General features: G+C 41.4%; 1 protein-coding gene and 1 long non-coding RNA gene across 3 annotated transcripts in view; one reads left to right on the top strand and one right to left on the bottom strand.

Moving 5' to 3' along the window:
* Positions 1-19362, top strand: part of AGBL1 (AGBL carboxypeptidase 1) — an 843774-nt gene that overhangs the window by 107851 nt on the left and 716561 nt on the right. The window lies entirely within an intron of this gene.
* LOC123582496 lies at positions 774-18827 on the bottom strand. The gene is made up of 3 exons (XR_006704401.1): positions 18655-18827; positions 7255-7405; positions 774-1333 (listed from the first exon to the last, which is right to left on the bottom strand). It is a non-coding gene; the product is annotated as an uncharacterized LOC123582496 (long non-coding RNA).

The following is a 19362-nucleotide window of genomic DNA, read 5'->3' as shown; positions in this document are numbered from 1 at the left end:
AAAGTATAATATTAGGTGAAAATGCAGATGCGAGTTGTAAAATAGTGCATATAGTATGATCAATAGTACACATACATCATCTTGTTTAGCAATCTGTTGGTTCACCCATCCATTCCATCCTATGTCTTTTTTTTTTTTTTATGTTGAAAAATTTATCTTTAGAATTAGCTGCACTTAGTTTAGATGATCTCAATTTTGTTGGCAACATCTAAAGCATCATCATTAGGAGTCTTATCAGGGTGTTGACCTTGGCCATGTCAGTGTCATTCAGCTTTTTCACAGCCTATTTGATCTTGTTGGCCTTGATATCCACAATGGACACATGTGTGCTGTTGACTTCTATCTTCTTCACTGCTGACTTCGTGGTTGGGGGGTTTGATGACGGCATAGTGGTCAGACTTGTTTCCTCTAATGTGCTTTTCTAAGGATATTTGGGCTGCCATCAGAGCTGTAGTGTCTTAGGCTATTGGAAGGCAGGTGACCTGCTGATCTTTTTTCTCTGGCTGAGGCCTTTCAGCTTCACTTTCTTGGCTTTCAACGCCTTTTCTTTGGCCTTGGCTTTTGGAAGTGAAGGGGCTTCATTCTTTGTTTTTAGTACCATCTTTGTAAAAAGCCTACCTGTCTAATTGAGAACAGGCATGATAAATACCATAAATAGATTTATTTTATGCTTAATTTTTTTTCACATTTTCATTGCTAAAAAATACTTTAAAAATTCTTGTAAAAAACCTAATTCATTTTTTTGGAAAGATAAATAATTATGAAGACAGAAATAATATCACCTTGGTTTATTTGTAAATTTGATTATACCAGCTACTGTGATGGTTGATTAAGCAACATTTGGGAACCTTTTCATCCCAGATGGGAATACTTTCCCTGACTCTATTTAGAAATGTCACTGAGAGGCAGGTGAATTGGTCCGTTATTATTGTCCAACTTCCCCTAATCGTTCCTTTTCCAACAGAGGGGGTGACCAGAGGAAGGACTCATGGATTTGGCAGAGTGTAAGCACAGAAACGGGGCTAAGGAATACCATCATAGGAATGGGAGAGGATTTATTAGGTGAAGATTGCTTCATTCCACTGGAGTTCAGAATGCTGCGACAGAGCCATGTAACCATTTTTTCCAAATTAGAAGGTGGCAAATGGAAAGTGTCACTCTGGCCCCTCTTGGCTCTTTCTGATCTTGACTCCATAGTTCACTTGAGATGGAGCCACTTCTTCTTCATTCTGAGTAGGTTTTGCTTAATGGTACACATGAGGTGCTCAAGACTTGCATGTAGGCACAGAGCAGGTGGCTGGCTCCACAAGTCTCATTCGAGGTGCTGGAAAACCTTGACAACACAGAGACATAGTTGGACATCAGAATCAGGGTCTGGGCTGTTTCAGACAGTGGTAAAGTCCAGACTGTAAAGAATGGGGCTGGGAGTACCCCTCTCAGTTAAGTCACCCTTTTAGCCAGATTCTGAAGGTTGTTCAAGACCTATTCATTCAGGAATATTTTCTACATTTTCTAAACATCCCCCCTTCTAAACACAAAGCTGTTCACATTAAACAATCATCCTAATTGGAAATGACAGGACCCTTCTGGCTGCCCAGTCAGGCCAAGTGAGGGGTATTACAGACAGAAACTGGGGTCTGCAGTAATCCTCTATCTGGAGAACAGACAGCCATGGGGGAAGATCTGTACAGAGTAACACATTCTCCTGTGAAGACTTTTGTCCTGACACTGGGTCTTGACTTTCCCATTTTTTATTTCTTCCTTTCACTCCTACCCACATCCTGTTGGAAAAAGTCCTTTGGTTCCTAACCTGCTCTGGGGTTTACTTCCAAGTGCAAAGCAGAAGTACATCTGCACTTTCTCAGCAAACTCATCATTTGGGTCTCTTCATAATTAGATTTTTCAAAAGCCTCTCTCCTCATATATCAATTATTACACTCCCTTAATCATCTTCCTCAGTGTTCTCCATGATCCTACTCATTTGTCAAACTGTCTGGGTCTGCACTGCGGCATTTTCAAAAAAAGAGTGATACATACTAATGACGTGCAATGTCTACTTGGCCATAGTCTTGGGGTCTTTCTCCTACATTTCTCCTACATCTTCCTTCTGCTCCCCACGTGCCCCTGCCAGATTATAGCATTGCTTTCAGTGTCTGAAAAAAAATATTGTTCAATGTAATGTATTTGTGGATTTCTGCGATAGTGGTTTTAGAAGTAAAGCATTCTGGAAAACCAAGCTCTCCGTGTCTATGTCCCTGTATACTGGAAGATCCAACCTCCTGAAACATTAACCAGTTTTACAACTAATTAACCTATGATAACCTTTGTGATAACTCAAGAGACACGATGAATTATGGAACAAATTTCTGATCCCATGTTGGATAGTTAGTAGGAGGGGAGGATGTGCCATTACTTGGGCACAGAATAGGCAGCCCTTCATTCCAAAGGGAGTGCCAGAGGCCCCCCCCCAGTTCTGCTGTATGATTTAAACATGCTCCCAACCCCATCAAAATATGCACAAAAGGATTAAGTTACCAAGTTTTAGGCAACAGACATATATAAGGAAAGATACGCATTTCCATAATTTGTCAAATAAGTCTTTCTGGAGAACCTGATACAAATATACTGTCTTTGACATGTTCTCTTCTACTTGTAGACATTATTTTATGATGGGCATATATTTATTCTTTATTACAGTCACTAAGCATGAGTGATTCACTTCTTCAGTTGATCTGTGAGTGTTATTAAATGCCTTATTCACTGATGGATTCGTTCTTTTATCACATATTTATTAAGAGTTTACTATAGGTGGGGTACTGTGTAGGCACTGGGGACGGGATGGTAAGTAAAATAGATATGGTCCCTGTCCTCATAGGTTTTATAAATTAAGAGGGAAAGACATGTTAATCATAACATCCCACAAATACTTATAAAATCCTCGTAATGATAACTGGTAGTTGAAAGGCACCTTGGTGAAGGGCTTTTGGCTGGGATATTTCAGATTTCTGATTGGTTGAATTTGCCTGTGGTCATCCTGGACCAAACGAGACGCCCATGTACAAATATGCCCTTCTCCGTGTCAGCTCCGAAGGTGAGGTTATGTTGCATTGCCTATTTTTCATACGGTTTACCTAGTTTTTATTTGTATTTGCTACATATTTAACATTGTTTAGTTCATCAGATTCATGGGATAATGAGTCCCAAATGTAATGCCCCCACCCGAATGATAGCTAGGAAACATATATACGTGTGTGTGTGTGTGTGTGTGTGTGGCATTACATAGACAGATTGTTGAAAGTCTGAAAATCATCTGGCTTGCTGGGATTCCATGTCCTTGGGATTAAAGTGAAATATGGGAAATGGAGTATCTTTTTGCTCTCAGTATTCACCAGTAAATGTCTGCATGGCAGACTTAACGAAGACTTGGGACCAAAGATGTTTGTGATGGTATTGAAACCAAAGGGCAGCATAGTAAAAAAAAAAAAAAAAAAAAAAAAAAAAAAAGATATTGGACATCCCAGATTTTAAAAGCCCCTCAAGAGTTTCCTTCCTTAGGGAACCTTTGCTGCTAGTTCCTTCAGTTCAGGCTCCTTCATTTCCCCATGTTGCCCAGTCTATCCCAGCTGTGCCCTGGAGGTGTCTTTCAACAACTATTTCCTTTCGTTGATGATATTAGGACTTGCTGAAGGGAACATAAAAGGATCCCATTATCAAATAAATTTGGGGAGCTCTGGTTCTGCCACAATAGGATTTTTTTTTTTTAATTTTTTTTTTCAACGTTTATTTATTTTTGGGACAGAGAGAGACAGAGCATGAACAGGGGAGGGGCAGAGAGAGAGGGAGACACAGAATCGGAAACAGGCTCCAGGCTCTGAGCCATCAGCCCAGAGCCCGACGCGGGGCTCGAACTCACGGACCGCGAGATCGTGACCTGGCTGAAGTCGGACGCTTAACCGACTGCGCCACCCAGGCGCCCCCACAATAGGATTTTTAAAACAGATTTGTCAGTCTTTAGTATGCTAATACATGTTGTAAATTTCTAGGAAAGTGATTTACAAAAAAATCTTTAAAAAGATTCATTTTAAGCATTTCTTACAAATTGTATCATTTATGATGATTTTGACCAGGCCACAGAACAAACCCTGACTTAAAATGATCTGAGCAATGAGAAATTTTATTGTTTCGTGTGACTGGGAAGGTCAGCCTTGGGATAGTTGATCCTGTGAGTCAGTGACAGCATTAAGAGGTTAGGTTTTCCCTTCTTTGCCTCTGCCATATTCAGTATTGACTTTATACTCAGATTGGTAACAGAATGGCTGAAGCAGGTATAGGCCTCAAATTGAGAATGGCTATATCCTTAAGAAGAGGAGTGACCATTGCTTCCCAGGGCTTTTTCTTAGGAGATAAGAGACTTGTTCTAGAATCCCTCAGTAGACTATTTCTCACATGTCTTTGGCTAGAATTGGGTCTTAGCCTTATTGCTAAACTAATCCATAGCAAGGATGGATGAGCCCTTCCTTAAGCACCTGGCTACACATGGGATAAGTAGATACCTGCACAAAATAGAGTTTCCATTTGGAAGGAGATAAATGCTGGGCAGGCCGCTAATAATGTCCATTAAAGAAACATTTACAGAATTGTTTCCCTCCCAAAATTGATAATGTTGAAGGCCTAACTCTAATGCAACTGACTGTTTTTGGGGATAGAGTCTTCAGGAAGTAATTAAGGTTAAGTGAGGTCATAAGGATAGGGCTCCAATCTGATAAGACTGGTAGCCTTATAAGAAGAATAAGAGAGAGAAAGAGAGAGAGTGTACACCCAAGAAAAGCCAGATGAAGGCAGTGTGCAAAGGCAGCCATCTGCAAGCCAGGAAGAGAGATCTCACCAGAAACCAACCCTGCTGGACCTTGATCTCAGACTTCTAGTCTCCTGACCTGTTAGAAAATTAATTTATGCTGTTTAAGCGATCCGGTCTGTAGTATTTTGTCATGGCAGCTCAAGCTGAAATTAATAGGAAATTAATATAATGCAGTTTTTTTTAATAATTTTTTTAAATGTTTATTCATTTTTGAGAGACAGAGAGAGACAGAGCATGAGCAAGGAAGGGGCAGAGAGAGAGGGAGACACAGAATCTGAAGCAGGCTCCAGGCTCTGAGCTGTCAGCACAGAGCCTGATGTGGGGCTGAAACTCAAGAACTGTGAAATCATGGGGCGCCTGGGTGGCTCGGTCGGTTAAGCGTCCGACTTCGGCTCAGGTCATGATCTCACGGTCTGTGGGTTCGAGCCCCGCGTCGGGCTCTGTGTTGACAGCTCAGAGCCTGGAGCCTATTTCAGATTCTGTGTCTCCCTCTCTCTGTGACCCTCCCCCGTTCATGCTCTGTCTCTCTCTGTCTCAAAAATAAATAAACGTTAAAAAAAATTAAAAAAAAAAAAAAAAAAAAGAACTGTGAAATCATGATCTGAGCCTAAGTTGGACACTCAACCGACTGAGCCACCCAGGTGCCCCTATAATGCAGTTTTTAGAAAAATTACAAATGCTCCTTTTTCTATACCAATTCCATTCCCTGGAGATTGCTGCTAAATACAATTTGTGGCATAAGTTCCTATTCTTTTTAATGCTTGCCAAATGTCCCTGTATGTTCATATGTACATATGTGCATATATCATTCATTGCACATGCATGCTTTCTTGTTTACTATTTATTTAAATTAAAAAAATGTTTATTTTTGAGAGAGAGAGAGAGAGAGAGAGAGAGGCAGAGTGTGAAGGGGGGAGGGACAGAGAGAAAGGGAGACACAGAATCTGAAGCAGCCTCCAGGCTCCAAGCTGTCAGCACAGAGCCTGATGTGGGGCTCAAACCCATGAACCGTGAAGTCATGACCTGAGCCGAAGTCAGATGCTTAACCGACTGAGCCACCCAGACACCCGCACTTTTTACTTTTTAACATTGACATGTTACTTACTGTTATTCAGGTTGTATGTTATCACTCAGCAAAAATACATAGGCCTATCCATTCCTTGTAAGAGTTGCATAGGTATATCTTGCAGATGTATCATAATTTGTTCAACTATCTCAGTATGGAAGGATGTTGTGCGAAGTGGCTTGCACGCTTATTTGAACACAAGATATTTGCTGGGATTTGTATTCAGCACAATAGCCTTTTGGACCTGCTGATTGTAACATTATAGGTTCCCTCTCATTCTGTCTGTTGTCCTAAAAGAAGATTGCACTTTTTGAGACTCTCATGACATTTGACCACAGCAGAATGTAGTTGGCTGATGGTACCCAAAGGACATGATGGCAGAGGGCACTAATGAATGACCATGTGCTGGACAGTCATCATCTGATTCCTGCTTTATCAAAAGTGCTAACTTCCCATTCTTTAGGGACCCAAGCACTTTGTTCTTTCATGCATGACATTGTACTGTTATGGAAATTGTGACATTCCTCAGCAGCTGACTTATTCCATCTTAGATGAACTTTTCTCTAAGCTACATGGCTCCAATGGAGTAAATCTGACTAATGAATTTATAGGCAGGCTACTGGCAACATAAAAGATTCTGGCCTCCCTAGAAAAGGCTTAAACATTTTCCTGTTGTTTACGAGGAAAATTAGTTCTCATGATTTATATTTTTTTGAACCTAATTTTATTTCGCAAAAAACTCTCTGCAAATGTAGGAAACCCACCCTAGAAAGGCATTTAATCTTTAAACCCATTTAGTCCTATCAGTTGGGGTTGTTAAAATAAACATGGATGATTCTTATATGCCTGGGGGTTGACACAACTGCCTGGTTTGCAAAAGCCAAGATAATTGTTGTGTTTATCATAGACAAGGATGACCTTCCCTTGGGGCTTGGATTGATTTCCAACGGAAAGATTAGATTATTCTGTAAATCTAGGTCCCAGATGAATGCTGTTCATTGTTTTACACTATTTCCATTTGTTGACCCAGTTGTTTGAAGGACAGATGCAGTACTTTGGAAGGTCTGTCTCACAATTTAATTTTTCATTTCTTCATTTTTAAGGCCTCATTTGGCTTGGATTTATTTTAGGTCACAGCACAGAGAAGTAGAGGAAAAGCAAAAGAACTAGAGTTCTTAACTTGATGGATCAGAGACTTAAATTTTTTTAAAATGAAACTTCTCTCTTAATTTCAAAAAATTATAAGAAAAAATATCTTTACCAAGTCCACTCAATCCTTTGTGCCTCATATAAGTCATCTATGGTGTCTTTCTAGACAAGGGTGACTTACCAATTACTCAAACTGCAGACCCTGGAGGGGGAGATACCCCCTATGGTTCATTGTTTAAAGGTGGTAACTTTATAGCATTTCTTACTTCCATCATATTCTTCTGCTAGAATAATAGCCACTGGGATTTTCATTAATTTTCATTGTGGTTTTGCTGCAAAGAATCAGGAATTCATTAAATTGGAAAAAAGTGTAGCCTTCTTATTCAAACTCCCATCCACTTATAATGCACTTTCATGTATTTTAAGTGCACGGCATATAATAATGGTGTAAAAAATATAATTACATAGCTGCTAATATACTGATAATCAAAAGCATATTAGGTATGTTTTGCATTATTTAGCCTGTGTGAATACTTATATGTGGTAAAATGCATATCTATTATTAACATCACACTCTACTTGGCTAACACAATTTTGATAATACATAGGAATAGTCCAGTCTACAGGTGTCCTAGAACTACTGTAGATTTGTCAATGGGTCAACCAAGACCTAGCAAAGATATGGAGAATTCTGTGTAGGATATTATATTTTCCAAATCTTTTCCTCTCTTCTCCATAGAGAGGGGTCACCACAAAACGTCACCCTTAAGTAGAGGGTGCTCTCATAGTCAGGAAGGCTATCTTGGGCAAGGTGTTGATTAAAGACATCATGTGCCTATCATCATTCTGGTCTTCTAATCTGGATATAACTAACAAGCACACATAGTTTCCTACTGCCCACATTTGAGTTGCTTGACCACAGAGTAGGAGCTGCCTTAAATAGAAAATGACTTTTAGAAATCTTTCAGTCCACAAAGATGATGCTGTCACATAACATTGTGACTCAGTGGTTTGGCAGACCCTTTTTTTTCCACAGTATGCAGAAAATGTATTGTGTCCATCTTCACTGGGAAAGCTTTGTCCAGGGATCAGGTGATGGCAGCTAGTCTTCATCTCCAAATCCATGATGTACATCAGGTACCACCAAAGAAACATCATGGCTGGAGGGAGGGGTAGAAAAGCAATGGAGAGGAGCAGTGTTACAGATTGTTAGAGAATATCAAAATTCTTATATGCGAACTCTCAGGCCACCTTAGGAATTTGCGGCATCCTTTTTTTTGCTGAAATGCATTTATGTGGAGCTTTAGAACTTTGAATCTGTCTTATCAGCTACTTTAGTATGTTGTATGGGTCCAAGAGAGTTGGAAGCTCCTTCTTGTCTAAGGGTATTTGTAATGCAAGAACAGATAGTCCTGGACACATGTAGGGGGAGGTGCCTGAAGACAAAGAAGGCCAATTTGAGACCATCAATTTAACTCCATTACAGAAGTTCGACAGGCTAAACTCTGTGTTGGACATGGGGGTAGGGGCACATTCATGTGGCCCTGTTTCCTCACCTCTTCCTTTTCTCTGCTTTTCTTTCTCAACCAGTTTCTTAGAAGAAAGACATTGTGCTGTAGAACCAGCACTATACTTGGAATCAGAAGACCTGGGTTTAAGTATCTGCTCTGAGAAGGTTTTGTTAATCTCCCCAATTGTAGTTTCTTCATAATAAGATGGGACAACCTCAGATCTGTTGTAAAAAATTTGAAACAAGTAAGTAAGGACTTGGCATGGAGCCTGCCACATTGTGAACACTCAGTGGATTCCAGTGACTGACAATCCACTTTCAGAAGAACGTTTTATGTTGGGGGTAACATTTTATCATCCTTAAAACAGCAAAAGTTCAATGTCCTTATTCCCTACCATCTGGAAGCTGTGGGAAGCTTTCATTTGGATAGCATCCATGGAGACCTACCACATGCAAAGCCTGGGTGCTAGGTGTTGTGAGAGTTACCAGGGTTCATCATTTCCCTGGAGAGGATAAAGATTACATAAGGGGTCTGAGAGCAAGGGCATAAATTACTATTTAATAATCACCTCAAAAGGCTCTGAGAGGCTGGGGGAAATAAAAAAAGTGGGAAGTTCATCCATGGCTATGAGAATCAAAATATTTCATGATGTAGATCTGTGTTTGCCAATCTAGGCACAACACATTCTCAAGAGTCTGAGAGCTGCACATAATGAAAAAAAAATGTTTTTCTTGTACTTGAAAGTCACAGTGTACCATCTTACCTGAGATATATACAAAACTTGTCTTTTAAGCGATAATTTAGGGTTGAAAATATTTTCAGAAGAGTTTCTTAAGATATTGATTCCAGAACTAGCAATCTGAATATTGTTTTCCTTTGTGAGGTTTTTGTATATTACTCAAGAATAAGAAACTGTTGTTTCAGATAAGAGTGGGGGGTTGGGTAGAATATTGACCCACAGCCTTTCTGGGTTTCTGATTGAGAGATTGCCCCCTACATTGAAAGACCCCTTCAGCCCCATCTGCTGTCCCATTGCAGCTATTTCTGGGCTGTGGCTTCCTTCCCTTTGCTTCATTTGTCAGTAGACTTTCTATTTGTCTCCCAAAATTTGTTAGAATCTTTGGTTGGCTTATGACTTCCCCCTCCCATTACCTCCACTGTTATGAAATTATTTGTTTTGCATTTCCACAATGAAATTAATGGGGTTTTGGGAGGAAGGGAAGTGAATTCATTAAGAGTTTTACTTTGAACGAGAAGCTCGTATCTCTTGTGCCACCTTTCCATCCATCCATCCATCTGTCCGTCTATCCACCCATACATCCCATAGGCAAAGACTTGTTTACAGTACAGTGGTTATGAATAATTCAGGAATTCCAAATGGAATAGAAACAGAACTGTAAACAGAGGAAAAAATTCCTTCACCTTGCAATCTAGGCAAAGCCATCAAATTCTTCATGGTACTTCTGGATGAAGATTGAAGGATGAGGCTTACAGTGGGTGAGGGGTCTGGGTAAATATCCAAGATCTCTAGAGAGAGTCTGAAACAAAGCAGGTGGACTCCACCGGTAGCTCTGGCTGCTACCAGCTCTGGCTTTACTACAAGCTTGTTGACTTACCTTGAAGAATCATGATGCCACACCCCCTTCTCAGCAGAGCTGAGCAGCCTGCCCATTGTCATTCCCCCTTACCCAGTCAGTGCCTTCCTTGCCCCCTTGCCCTCCTCCCATATTCCAACTCACTCCTGATAGTCTTAAAAAAAAAAAAGTTCTTCTTTGTGACTCTTATTTTATGTGGTTTCTAGAGGTAATGTGGAGTTAAGATTAAGGTACATTTAAGTTTAGCAGAAGACTTTTGCCACCTATTCACTTATTAATTTATTCAGACACCAAGCCTGTATTTAAAAATTACTACGGGGGCGCCTGGGTGTCTCAGTCACTTAAGTGTCTGACTCTTGATTTTGGCTCAGGTCATGATCTCACAGTTCGTGAGTTTAAACCCTATTTCGGGCTCTGCACTGAAAGCATGGAGCCTGCTTGGGATTCTCTCCCTCTCTCCTCCTCCCCCACTCTCTCAAAAATAAATAAATAAACATTAAAAAACATATTTAAAAAACTACTATGGAGCAGGTGCTCAGACTTCAAAGATCATAATACAGTTTCTGTCTTCAGAGAACTTCTAGCCAAATATGGAGTTAAATATACAAGTAGATCATGTCTGTGTTACTGTAAAAATGCTGTGGTAAGAGAAAGTAGAAACTGTGATGGAAACTCAGAGGAAGAACTTTCCAGAAGTTGGAACTGAGGTAACAGGGGCTGGAACTTGAGCTGGATTGTTGGGAGGTAGGGAGGAGTTTGCTAGATGGGAAAAGGCAAAGGGAGGGAAAGCTTTTTAGAGAATGAGAATCCTCCCATTGCTTGTCTAAACCTGTGGCAAAATGCCAGACCATGATGTGTGGAGGGGAATTTCAAGTAGCACTATGTGTCTTGAGTTCTCTGGAAGATTATAAGTAATGCTGGATTTGTTGACAATAAAGCCAGTCCTTTAAAGAAGTGGGGTTGGGGCACTTAGGTGGCTTAATTGGTTACATGTCTGACTCTCAGGTCATGATCTCATGGTTTGTGGCATCAAGCCCCATATCGGGCTTGCGCTAACAGCACGAAGCCTGCTTGGGATTCTCTCTTTCCCCCTTTAGCCGACTCTCCCCCTCTCCCTCTCTCTCTCTCTTTGTTTCTCTCTCTTTCTCTCTCAAAAGAAATAAACATTTAAAGAAGTGGGATTGCCCCTATCATCTGAATTTTAGTGAAGCCCCTGATTGCTAGAAGAGATTCAGTACTCCAAGGATGTTGGGAATCCCAGGCATTAATCCTGTCAGTTGAGAAATGAGTGCCAAGTCATGGTAAGGCTTTGAGACAGACAAAAATGAATAATGGCTTCTGTTGTCTGGAACCTCAGACTCTAGTTTGGAAAGAGTCTCTGAAAACTCATGGATATCTTTTCAGGTGATAGTCTGTAATTTTAGTTCAGAGAGAGGGATGTTTATGGAGTCTTTGCCTTGAGGTCCAGCAATCATGGCACTACTAGGAGACATCACTGAGGGTCTTGAGAATTTTACAGGAAAGAATCATGTCCCAGGAGCACTCCTCTCCACCAAGTCTACTGAGCACCCGCGACTTGGGTCTGTGGTTTACAAGTGTGATCTGGAGACCACCAGCATCAGTGGCACCTGAGAAATTGTTACAAGTGCAATTTCTGAGGCTGCCAACCTGGACCTCCTAAGGCAGAAATTCTGGGGGCAGGCCCACCACCCTGTTTTCACAAGCCCTTCAAGCGGGTTCTGATGCTCACTCCAGCTGGAGAATCACTGGCTAGGTGACTGGTGAACTTTTCTGGTGCTATTCCCATGTCCTGTCAAGAGAGGGAGCACTTTGCAGGCCATTGCCCTCTTACCCCTTCTTTCCTAAAAGACCTAAGTTGGTTTTTTGAAGAGAGGACTCATCAGATCTAATGACAACTTTTTTTGTAGTAAAATGCACACCACATATAATTTACCATTTTAACCATTTTACAGTGTATGATTGAGTGGCCTTAATTATATTCCTGATGTTGTGCAACCATTACCACTATCAATTTTTAAAACTTTTTTCATACCCCAAATAAAACTCTGTAACCATTAAGGAATAGCTCTCATTCTCCTCCCCATTGGCCCCAGATTGCCTTGAGTCTGGTCATGAATTTGCCCATAATAGTTAGCTCATATAAGTGGAAAGAATCATACAATATTTGCCTTTTTTGTGAATGACCACCTTTCAAAGTGCTGGTTGTATTGGTGCTGGGGGTGCTAAGTCTTGGCACCAAGCTTGGGGGTCCCTCTGTTATCCTTCAACAAAACAGGCCAGAATGGTCAGGCTTGTCTTTGCTCTGGCCTTTAGCCGGAGCAAAAATCAGGCACATTTTTTTAAGCCTATTTGTTTATTTTGAGAGAGAGAGAATGCAAGTGGGGTAGGGGGAGACAGAGAGGAAAGGCTCTCTCTGTGAGATCATGACCTGAGCTGAAGTCTGACACTTAACCAACTGAGCCATCCAAAACCAGATCTCCAAAATCAGATACGTTTTTATTTATTCATGAGGTCAGGAAATATCTATTGGGTACCTGCTCTGTGCTATGCAATGAGATAGGGATCCGGTCTTTCCTTTTTGCATCCAGATACTTCTAGATGGGTTGAATCACAGGAATTTGACTAACTGTGTGATATAGCAACTGATCTACTACAGCACTATAACAAAACATTCTGTAACATTTTATTTTGCATATATGTGTATGATTATATACTGTACTCATTATACATTTATATATATGTACACACATTACAGAATAGGCTTAGAGTCACATATCCATGTATATTTTACTTTATGAATAATTTAAGAAAGCCCAAAGGTAATATTTGCTTTAAGTACTAACTTGAGAGTTACACCCCTCTGTAGAGAAAGAGTCCCCTGTATGTGAGAGTTTATTGGAATCCCCACCCTTCTTCTTCCCCCCCTCAGACATTACTCTTCCTCGTCCTGGCCTTGGGGAGTCTCAAAGGCTTGTGTCCAAGTCCTTGATCCTGCAGCCCCTACCCCTGAATTTAGAAGTCCTTCCAAACCATTTCTGCTTTGCGGAGTTGCTCCTCTGACAGACCAGGTGGGGTGGGGTTGTCCCAGCCTTGGCTGCAGAGCTGAGCTCCTGGTTCCCTGGCTCAGGCAGTAGCCACCCCTCCATCACACTTCCTGCTGAGTATCACTAACCACACCAGTCTGAGGTCTGTGTTTCAATTTCTCCTATAAAAATTTCCCATGATGAATGATGGCTCCCACAAACTGTCTTTGGCAGCATCTGGACAGAGCTGGGAGGTGGGAGTTGTTTTTTATTCCTCTCCCCCACCCCCACCCTCCAGAGAAAGAGGGACAGTTTCCATGCTGGGCACAGGATCAGTTCAACCTTTACACTATGTGTTCAGGGTTTTTCTTTTCTTTCATGATGCTAGAGCCATCTTGGTTTCCATTTTTATTTTCTCCTCTCTCCCTTGAAAATGGTGATCAGGGGCACCTCAGTCAGTTAAACATCTGACTTCGGCTCAGGTCATGATCTCACAGTTCATGGGTTCTGGGTTCGAGCGTCACATCTGGCTCCACGCTCACAGTGTGGAGCCTGCTTGGGATTCTCTCTTTCCGTCTCTCTCTGCCCCTCCCCTGCTCTCTCTTTCTCTCAAAATAAATAAACATTAAAAAAAAAAAAAAAGAAAATGCTGATTAGCAAGATCCATTTTCCATCCATTTTCCTTGGTAACTCAGCTTCTCACGTGTGCACGTGTGTGTGTGTGTGTGTGTGTGTGTGTGTGTGTGTGTACTTTTATCCATCCTGCTACTCGCTTTCAAGCCAGGCAGGAGGCCGGGACTGAACCAGATGGCGTTCTGGGTGCCTGTGCTCTGCAGGCAACATGTTCTATCCCTTGTAAAAGTCCTCTTGCTTTATCCACCTGTTATTTAGCTAATTCCTACCCACTCCCCCACAACCACCACCACTTTCTGTTTCTGCTGTTACACCCACACATCCCCCAGCCAGCTCTAGAGAGGCTTTAGGGGCAAATTCTTAGGACCACTTCCTTCTTTCTTTCTGACCATTTTCTTCCTTCTTTCTGAAAGCTCTATGGGCCCAGTGTTGGGGTTAAGGGCCCAGGGGCATTAAGTGCTCAGATGTTGGGTCAGACCAACTCAAGGCCAAATCCCAGCCCTGTTGCCTTCTAATGCTACTTCAGACAGGTTAATGTACCTTGATTAGTTCCTTCATCTTTAAAATGGGGATTGTTGTGAGAAATAACTGAGCTACTGTTACGTCTCATAGGAAGCTGTCAAGAAATCCTGTTAGCTCTAAATTCAAAACATATCTGTGTTCCTCTTGAGATCACTCTGGCTGTGCCCTGAAGAAGGAGGCCTGGAGTGTACATGCTTGCACTGGTTTTAGGTCCATAATAGTAGTTAGGTGGCAGGTGAAATTTAGAGAATTTCTATTTATTTAAATCTTAAAAAATTTATTTTCAACTATGTTTTCTATTTTTTTTTTCAGTGTAAAAGCCTTGGGTCTCTTCTGTTAATTTTATTACTGACAATTGTATTCTTTTTGCTGCCATGATACGTGAGGTTGCTTTTTTAAAATTTTCATTTCTGAACTACTCATTGTTAGTGTATTATACAAAATACAATTGACTTTTGTATAGTGATCTTTTCTTGTGGTCACATTGCAGAACTTGCTCTGATAGTCTTTTGGTGGATTCTTTCAGACTTTATCTATACAAAACCGAGCCATCTGTAAATGGAGATAGTTTTAGTTCCTCTTTTCTAGTCTGTATGCCATTCATTCATTCATTCATTCATTCATTCCTGAATGCTGCATCTAGGACCTCCTGTACAGTGTTGGACAGAGGTGGTGGGTGACGATGGCCATAATTATCTTGTTTCTGATCACAGGGGAAAAGTATTCATTCTTTTTTTTTGTCTGTGTATCATGTTAGCTGTGAGTTTCAAGTAGATCCCTTTATCAGGTAGAGAAAGTTCTCTCGTATCCCTAATGTGGTGAATGTTTTTATCATGAAAGTGTGATGGATTTTATCAAATGCTTTTTCTGTGTCTGTTGAGACAGTAATGTGGATTTTATCCTTTATTCTGTTCCTATGGTGGATTATTACATTGGTTGACTTTCAGATGTTAAACCAATCCTGCATTCTTGGGATAAATCCCACTCTGGCCATGGTATGTAATCCTTTTTGTTTGTTTCTGCGTTTGGTTTGCTCCTTGTAGAGCAAGCTCCTTGTAGCTTTCTACTGGTTTCTATCTTGGTCTGTCTCCGGTTTCTACTCTTGCTTCCCTAGAGTCCTTTTTCATTTTCATTTAAAAAAGTAGAGTAGCCAGAGAAACCTTAAAACCTGTTAGATCATTTGCTCAAAATCCTGTAGGGAATGCTTCGCTTGGAGGGAAGTGAAAGCGTTTACAGTGCTTTCCAGGCCCTGTGTGAACGGTCCCTGTTCCTCCCATCAGCTCCAGCTCTCCTCTCTCACCCTCTTTGGCTCCAGCAGCCCTGTCCAACTTGCTTGTCCTTGAACAAATCAGCCTGTTGTCATTCAGGGTGTCTGCACGTGCTGCCTTCTGATATTTATACGGCAACTTCCTTTCTTTTCACGTCTCAGCTATTGCCTCCTCCATGAGGCCTACTCCAGACAGTCTCTTAAATCTTAACCCATCCCAGCACTTCTGATCTCTTTACCCTGTTTTTACTTTTTTTCTGTTTTTCCCTTAGCATTTATCACATTTTAGAATACGAATTTAATGTATTACTCAAAAATATTGTATACTAGCTATTTTTTGGTCATGCTACCTCAACCCTTTTGAACACAAAAATCTTTGGTTTATCAGTTTATCCCAGCACATAGTTGGTGCTCAATAAATATCTCTGGATAAATGAATAGTGTATATGAAGCTCCTAGAGCAGAGCCCAATTTTTGGAAAAGGCTCAACAAATATTTGATGGTGCTCTGTATTCAAATATTATTAAATGGTGGGGGGAAGAATAATGCAAAATGAAGGTTTCTTGTTTTCTGGAGTTTTCAGACTGCAGGGAGGAGACAGAGATTAATAAAATAATCACATCACTGAGTGAATAATTAAAAATCAAATTGTGCAATGAGAAAATGGGGGGAGAGGATAAACACACCCATAAAGGACATGGACCTAGATTAGCCATCAAGGAAGTCTTCCCTGAGGAGGTGAAAACTAAACTAGGATTGGAAGGATGAGGTAGTAACTACATGTGAAGGAGGAGGGAAGGCCCAGAGCATTTCAGGCTGTGGCATTAGCAAGGACAAAGGACAAGTGATGGGAACATGTTCCAAGGATTGGCAGACGGAATATTGGCCTTATGGACCATAAGAGAGGGTGATGTGAGACAAGGCTGGGTGGAGGGGTGGTGGCAGGCAGATTTGGTAGAGCTTCCTGGACCATGTTTCAGATTTAGGTTGTTATCCAAGAGCAAGACTGGGTGTGGGGTGGCAATGTGAGGGTGCCCTAACCAGGTGTTCTTGAGAAGATCACTCTAGTTGTAGCTTGAGAGGTTATGGAGAGATTTGTTCTGGAGTTATGGCAGTAGTTAAGGGAGAGATATTTGGGTGATTTTCATGATTTCTACTTCTTTATGCTTAACTGTATTTTCTAATATATCTAAAATGATCATGCAGCTCATTTGCATTTATTATGCAAGAAATTAAACTGTAAATTTCAACCAAGAGCTAATAACTCTAGAAACTCCAGAAATTACATTTCTCAGTGATGTCCCAGACCCCCATATGCTTGGACTAGGGTGGAAACATCAGAGATCGAAAAGAATGGACAACTTAAGAGCACTCTAGACCTTGAAATGGGGGTGTTTGAGTGTGTGCCCGGTAAAGGCAAGCTGGGGAGGAGGCTGCATGCTCGGTTTCTGAGAAGGTAGTGTTCCGTTCTCTGGAAAGGAGAGGACGAGAGAGGGTCTCGTCCTGGTGAGGAGATTATTAGGATCGTGGTATCTGAATGCTAAAGATTACAAGAAGCTCTGTGTGGTATGTAGAACTGAAGATACCCTTCACCCCGTGATCCCCATCTCCTGGTATTTATACTTTTGTGTATTCCACTCCCCTTGAGTGTGGGGAAGAGTTGGGACTTGCTTATAACTAATAGAATACGACAAAAATATAGCATGTTTATCCTGTGATTATGTTGTGTTTTACCAGACTCTATCTTATTTACATATTCACGTGGAAACTCTCCCTTTTCGTGAAGAAAGTAGTCACGTTGGGGAAACCCACTTTGCAAGGAATAGCGGGTGGCCGCTAGGAAGCTGAGACTGGTCTTTTAGCCAACAGACAGCAAGATGCCAGGGTCCTCAGCAAAATGATGTTGCCAACAGCCTGTCTGAGAGGGGAAACAGACCCTTCCCCAGTGGAGCCTTTAGATGGAGACTCAGCCCTGGCTGATGCCTAGCTGACACCTGACAGTCTTGTAAAACCATAACAGAGAATTTAGCTAAGCCGTGGGTTCCTGCCCCATGGAAATGGTAAGATAATGAGTGCTGTTTGAAGCTGCTCAGTTTGTGGTAACTTATTACACAACAATATAGATAAAAAATCTAGGTGGCAATTTCTATATCTAGGCCATCTGAGTTACAGAATATTTTTTTAAAATTTTTATTTGTTTTGAGACAGATCATAAGCCAGGGGAGGGGCAGATAGAGAGAATCCCAAGCAGGGTCTGCACTGCCAGTGTGGAGCGGATGCGGGGCTTGAACTCAGGAACTGCCGAGATCATGACCTGAGCCAAGACCAAAAGTCGGATGCTTAACTGACCAAGCCACCCAGGCGCCCCTGAGTTATAGACTGTTTTACTTCCAAGCGATAATTTGGTCATTCTGTTTCTCCATGTACTGGGGAATAGGGACTCATTTTTCTCCAGGGGTCTCTCCTGACTGGCAAATGACAGCCTGAGGGCTCACCATCTGCAAACACATGTGCAGACATGAACCTTCACTTCCTCACTTAGTTCTGCCAGTGATGCCATTCAGGCTCATGTTGTGTTTCAGGAACTGTGGTAGATTTTAATTTAATTTAATTTCCCTTAATTTAATCTTTGCTTCACCTCACTCTTCATACCTTCCCATCAGTTACATCTTATTATACCCATTTTACAGATGAGGAAACCAAGATTTGGAGCAGTCAAGTAAGCCCAGAACCCACGACCACAAAAGTGGCACCTCCAGGCTTCTAACCCAAGCTCTGTAGCTCCTAATTCATCAGCTCAGCTCTGGCATTCACGGACCTCTGTGGCTTTGCTACCAATAGAGTTCTCCTTCCTTGTCACCATGACTACCTCTAAATATCGTCATCCACTCATGCTTCAGCTTAACTGCTTCCTGTAGGCAAGCGCTGGAGTCAAGTACAACAAGTTGTTTGTTTCATTGGCCCAGTGACACATTAATCCTATGATATGACCTCGTACCAGTCACCTACCTGACCTCTTGAACTGCACAGCCCTTATTGAAATGATGAAGAAATTGAACTGAGAGCTATCTTATAATCTTTCTAGAACTATGTTGAAGGTGGAGAGATCACTAGATCTCTAGAGCACTAGCTCTAGAGTCAGGCAGATGTAGACTTTTGTGTCAACACTGCCTCTTGCTGGCTGCGGGAACTTGGAACTTGGAACTTTGCTCATTGTGAGATTCACTGTTGCCATTGTAAGACAGAACTGATGATTTCACCCTCTGGTATTCCTGTGAAGATTAACTGATGTGTAATCATGTCCATAGGACACTTAGCACAGGGCTTGGCATTTATACGGGCCCCCCAAAGAGTGGAGACAAATGACTTAAGACTATTATAAAGCCTCTTAAAGTTTATTTCTACTTGAAGAAGTAAATTGAATTCTTCTAAGTCTGTGGCTTTTTGCTAAATTCATGACAAAAGAATATTTAGAAATTTGCCAGTGGTTTAAGTTTGGCTTTATCTGAGGAGGAGCGTGGAAGTGACCTCTGACCTCTAGCATCTTGACTGAGTTAGCCCACCCCATTGGGACAATGGATAGGATAGAGGCTGTTCTACTTTGCCTTTGGGTATTGTTGTAGTTTTCTTGGAGCAGGGTATTTTTTAAGAATCTATTAAATGACCCATTCAGTGATGTACAGTCAGGGAAAGTTGATGGAGGAGGACATTTTGGCA

This window comes from Leopardus geoffroyi, chromosome B3 (assembly GCF_018350155.1).
Source record: "Leopardus geoffroyi isolate Oge1 chromosome B3, O.geoffroyi_Oge1_pat1.0, whole genome shotgun sequence".
Classification (NCBI taxonomy): Eukaryota; Metazoa; Chordata; class Mammalia; order Carnivora; family Felidae; genus Leopardus; species Leopardus geoffroyi.
This window is presented reverse-complemented; position numbering and strand designations above follow the sequence as displayed.